Raw genomic sequence first — 6000 nt, forward strand, 5'->3', positions numbered from 1 at the left:
GTTTGCCAATCCATTTGGATACAAAAAATAATAGTTGAACTTATTAGGCCATTTCAAATGCATATAAAAAACTAGAATGTTCAAAACTAGTAAGTTTCAGCACAGTACAGGTGACATACTCTGTTACTGTCTGGTTCTGGTAAACCTTTTCTGTATTCTGCTTTGCAACAACATGCTGCTTTATCATCATGGACCTGTACCTGGGCACATTGCCATGTGCTTCTCCCCTCCTTCAAATGGCTCCATTAATAGTTCCTTTATCTATGTTCGCAGATTACAGCAGAGCCCTTAAGTAAAATTTGCGCGCATAGTTCTGTGTTGGCCCTCAAGAATGCTGAGCTTCTTGATGGTTCATCATGTGTGACCAGGCCACTATCGCTCAAAAAGTAAGTACCACCAAAGAGGAGGCTGGCTGCCACATGGCCTGCTTGGCTGGTGGACTGTACAGCAGCATTGCTCCCAGGCACAACCTGTGTGCGCACATGAATTTGCTTGTCTTACAGCTATGAGCTGAAATCTCCAGTACTCCCTTACATCAATTGTATGACCTCATAAAATTAACGAGACATGTTTTTACAACTTTCTTTCAGACCAGGCTATAGTAATCACTGTATTTTATATGATGTTGCATTTAAACTGTCAGAGTGGAAAAAAATCTTATAGATCCTGCGTAAATACTTCAAATTGCATAAAGTAATTATTAATCTTTAAAGAAAGCATGAAATATGCACAGCAAGTTAATAAATGGCAGATTAATAATTTATTCAACATAAAAGAGAAGGGAAGAGTGGTATTAACATTTTACCCACAGTTACTTCTCTTTGTCAAGACATAACTAAACAGCTCGGTTTTTAATCTTTACCATGCGTATTTTTGAAGCCTTTCAGCTATATGGAGATGTGTAATGATTTTGAAGGGCATATGTGAATGTGAATGTGCCTTTGTCTGTGTATGTCTCCCATTTAAACAGATAGCACATAGACTACTTTTACAACTCACTCTTTCAGTCATTCTTGCTGACAGTAGCCAGAAGATAGTGGGGCTATAAACTAACATAGGTATTCTAAGATGAAATGAGTTTGTTAAACTGCTATTTTCTTTCTTACCTTAAAATTCCATGACCTTTGAACACATACAAACTACTTGCTTGAAAATGATCCAAAGTTTGCTTCTGAGAAGGTTTTAATAAAGTTGAAAAAGTGTTTATGTCGTTCTTCTGGTAATGTGTCACTTCTTGGAACTCAAAAGACAGTTCATTCGACAATAGATAACAAGCCTCAAAAATTATCCATGATATTAAATGTTTACGAGAACAAATATTAACTGAATGTGATTATTAATTTGTCTTTAACAATCAGAATAATCAAATATTGCCAACATTTGGCATTCAAAAATCATGCACTAGTCCTCAGAAAAAAAAAACAACAAAACATAAATTTACATGCAAGTGACTAATTGTGGGAGCTTTGGGGGTTCTTTTTTTCTGGGGGAGGAGGGTGATCTACGTTCTGTTTTGCAGTCCTTCAATTCAATGTTTTCTTTGCAGCCAGGAAAAAAAAGAAAATAGCAAAATCTAAAATTCTTATATTACCACATGACGTTATGGAACTGAGGATTAAAGTAAAATAGCAACTATACTATAGAAGGATATAGAATGTTTTTATACTAAAAGAGGGCAAATCTAAGTTAGATGTTAGGAAGGAATTCTTTATGCAGAGGGTATGAGGCACTGACACAGGCTGCCCCATTCCTGGAAGCACTCAAGGCAACTGGTTCTAGTTTGATAACCCTGCCCATAGTAGGGGATTGGAACAAGATGAAGATACTTCCTAACCCAAATCATTCTGTGGTTCTGTGAGTAATATGATTAACTCACCAATTGAACTTTGTTCAAAGTAAAATTTGGAAGCAATGTTTTGTTTGTTTGTTTGTTTGTTTGTTTGTTTGTTTCAGAGTCTTTTTAATAGCATTTTGGAAATAAATATGTGGCTTTTCCTTTTATTTATAAATCCTTATTAGGAACTTGTTTCTGTTTTGGGTTTTGTTTTTCCCTGCTTGAAACCTTGAATTTATTTCAGTATTTCTTTTAGGAGAAGAGCATGAGCATCTTGCAGAGTTTGACAGCCTTGAGATTAAATACAGAAGTTTTAGGAAACTTCAAATTTGCCAGCTGTTCTACTGATCATTTTCGGGAACAACTATAGAATGATCTTGAGATAGAATGTTGCTGTGAAAATATTGCATATTGTAGTTTTAGAATCACAACTTGTGCACACATAGTCTCCACAGAAAATAAGAAAATGCATAACTCTTTTACTGATGCAACTCTGAAGAATTTAAAACCGAGCCTTCAAATCTTTGGAACGGAGACCCTTGGTTACCCAGACTCTGGTCCTTCCTAATATGGTGAGGAAGTATTTGAAAAAAAATCAAAAGTCCAATCAGTAGTTCCTTTTATTCCTAAATGGCAACTATAAACTTTCAGAGATTTTTCTGTTAGAGTGAAGAGAGAGTATAGACATTTCAGAGATATGAGGTAGAAAGTCTGGAATGTATAGTTTCCTCAGCCAACCAAGAAAAAGCTACAATCACTTTTGCCCATAATTTGGACGAGAAGAGCAAGTAATGTAAGTTATACTCTTTATCAGTGTTCGTAAAACATGCCCTTTACTTATCTATAAAGGCACTGTAAAGTTCTCAGACACTTTAATACATGATGTACTGGCATTCAATACAGTCTCGGATGGGTAGACAGGTTCAGAAACTTACAGCAAAACCAGATTACATGTATAACAACAGAATCTCTTTTCAGAGTGATATTTTTTCTCAAAGTCCAGTTTGTGTCTCCAATCAGTTCCCTCTTACTACACCATTGCTTTGTTCTATCTTCTGAGTGGAATTTATGATCTGAAGCGAATTTAAGCAGGCCAAATCTCCCATTAAATCTCTCTCTCTCTCTCTCTCTCTCTTTTTTTTTTTTTAGCTGCCAGCAGAGATGGATTAAAAAATATTTTTCAAAAATTACCTACCTTTTACCAGCGATAACTGGATAATGGTTTGAAGGCTGGGAAGAAGGGTATTCTAAACCAACAAGTTGGAACAACTTTCAGTATCATCAAGAAATTCCTGCAAGATGCTACTGATGCTATTTAGACCAAATCTTTCCATGTGACTACAAAACAGAATAAATAAGCTCTCATGAATTCAAGTTGAACTAATGACAGCCTGTGTATCCCAGAGCGTGATAAATTATAGTTTGCTGCTGGCAGCAGGAACTGTTCAAACACATATTTCTGCATTATGACAATTTCTTAAGGCTTCTATAGAATTCATGTTTAATAGGAAACTGCCTAGAGGGAAGATTATTAGGAAACTTAGAAAAAGATTTTCATTTTATTATTTCAGCAATGTCTGTAATTAACAACACAGCCTATCATTTACTAAGTGGTTAGTTGCACATATGAGACCTTTATCTTGTACAGTAATTACGGTATATAGAAACAATATACTTGTTAGGGGTGACTGAATGTAAGTGGGTGGTTAAATGTCATTAAAGCTGTTATGGAATATATTTATTTATGAATAAATATTTTCAGTTTTCCTTTTAGAAAAAATTGCTGTATGACCTTTAGAAAGGGATGCCAAGTGAGAAATTTCTGCATAACAGCAATATTAGTTTAAAGCGTGCCTTGCCAAGCACATAAGAAACCCAGCTGATAAGGAGATTTTAAACTTGACCATGGACAAACTCTATGCTTATTATCATTGCTTTCCACATTTCATCTCTTTCACAGTCCCTTTGTGTTCGCTGCATTTTGTTGTTATCTAGTGCCCTCACATTTTCTTTTTTATTTGTTTGAATTTGAAAGGATGTTGGATTTTGTTTACAATAATTGCTTATTTTCAGGAAAGTGCTATGAATACTGTTCTAATGTGGAAAATCCTGGGACTTTGAATACCTATCATCTCAATATATTAACCTTGGATGAACATCAAGATTATCCTTTAGAATTTGGTAAGAAAGGCCTGGAAATTTAATGCTGCCTTTAATTTGGTTGGAAAATAGAATGATCAGAAAACTAAGCAAAAAATGGTCCCTCCAAAAAAGTGCGCATTTCATTGCAGCCACTCCTGACCTGAAAACACTGATGTACTATTACACTTTAACTTTGATTAAAATTGCCAGTATGGATCAGTCAAGACTTTCCTCACTAGTCTTTGCAAACAAATTGTAAACCTACTGGTACTTAAAAATATGATAACTAATAACAGATACCAGTGATCAGAGAAACTCTCTAAACTAATATACTTGCTATAATTATCTTTTACCCGCTTACTGTGTTATAGATGGAATATCATCTGGTATTATTTTAGTTTAGCTGTTAACTTTCATAGCAGTCAAGGTTTTAAATAGAAGAGCTCTGCTGTGTCATGTACTATTCCCATTCATTCTTCTCCGGGATGTCCTCTGTATGTTCAGTGGGAAGGGGGGAGGCACTAACAGCTAGTGCTTCCTTTGTCTGTACTAGCTTTACATCCTAACCATTTGTCAGCTGAAAGGGCAGACTGACTCTCCACAGGACATCTGAAGCCAGAGAGCAAGTACTTTAGTGTTTCATGTTGACTCAGCAGTGGTAAGTGACCAGAGGAAACTGAAGAATAGAAGAATCCAGTCAGTAGTTGTTTTTTTTTTTTACTTTTTTTTCCTTCTTCCCTGACCCCCACTCTCCCACCCTCAAGAAAAGGAGAGAATCATTAGTAGTTTTATCTTTCTTAAATGAAGATTTGTTTATCTACTATAATATTCCAAGTTAGCTGTAGACCACGTCTGATACCCTTTCCCACAATGATAAATGGAGTGTTCCCACACTGTTAATGAAACATGTAGAAATGGATTGTTTGTGAGTAAAATGGCTGAACCCAGATTCTGTTCCCTGATTTGTTTGTGAGATGGTATAAAACTGTCAGAAAGCAGATGTATTTTTTTAAGGATACAAAATAAAAATGAAGGCAAGCTCTGTTTCTTCTGTGTTTTCTTCTTATTTTTCTTAAAGAAAGTATCTCCATTAAAACTTATTGACTTCCAGTTCTTAATTTTGTTATATCCTACTCAGCCATTCATCAGGAGTGTCAGTTTTGTCAGTTTTGGTATTCACTGATAGACTATGAAGCAAAAGGAAGACTTGCTCTCTTAGCCATTTATTAATATATATGTGCAAGTGTAGAAATAATACATTTCTGTGAATGTGTACACATACATGCATGTATATATGTACATAAAAACATTGAAAAATTATCTGTATGAAAGCAAAAATAACAGTTGGCTATAAAGTGAACAGCTGTTGTAGCCTTCTCTATGTGTCAGGATGCAATGTTGAGAGATAATTACATATGGAAAACATCAAGAACTTCATAAGCATTTAGTGTGCATAAATGTCACTCTTTTTCAAACACTACTTGCTTTGTCTTTTGCAGACATTATTCATGAAAGAGAATACCACTAGCTTCTCTTCTTTTTAAATTTTATTTTATGTTCATACACTTCCTGAAAGAACAATCTGGAAGAGTTCCACATTTGCTGCAGCAAAGCAAGCTGCCACTTGTGCTGGTCTGCCCAACTTGCATTCCTGGCAGCTAACTCTAGCTGCAAACTTTGTTCCTGGAAAAATGCATTTGCACATTTTTAAAATCACTTGCATGAGTAATTATGAAAAACAAACAAACAAACCCAACACATGCTGTATCCACTAGTTGATGTGTCCAGAAGATACTGAAAAAGTACTGTGAAATCCATGACTTTATTAAAAAAAAAAAAAACAAAAAAAAAAAACAAAAACAAAAACTGGGGAGGCAGTAATGTATGTGCTCGTAGTTCTGTTCTTTTTGTTGACTTCTAAAAGCAATACAGTTTTGTTCACAAGCTAAGGAGCTCTTCTTATGTTGTGGATAGATCAGCAGCAACTGCAACATCTCATGGGTACAGCTGCAACTCCCTGCAGT

The 6000-nt window shown here is 35.3% G+C and overlaps 1 long non-coding RNA gene across 1 annotated transcript in view; it reads left to right on the top strand.

The window, feature by feature from the left end:
* Positions 1-5027, top strand: part of LOC140257382 (uncharacterized) — a 29734-nt gene extending 24707 nt beyond the window's left edge. Inside the window, exons 5-6 of the long non-coding RNA XR_011905002.1 lie at positions 274-386; positions 2984-5027. This is a non-coding gene — a long non-coding RNA (uncharacterized lncRNA). The remainder of the gene's footprint in view (positions 1-273; positions 387-2983) is intronic.
* The last annotated feature ends 973 nt before the right edge of the window (positions 5028-6000 follow it).

This window comes from Excalfactoria chinensis, chromosome 1 (assembly GCF_039878825.1).
Source record: "Excalfactoria chinensis isolate bCotChi1 chromosome 1, bCotChi1.hap2, whole genome shotgun sequence".
NCBI lineage: Eukaryota > Metazoa > Chordata > Aves > Galliformes > Phasianidae > Excalfactoria > Excalfactoria chinensis.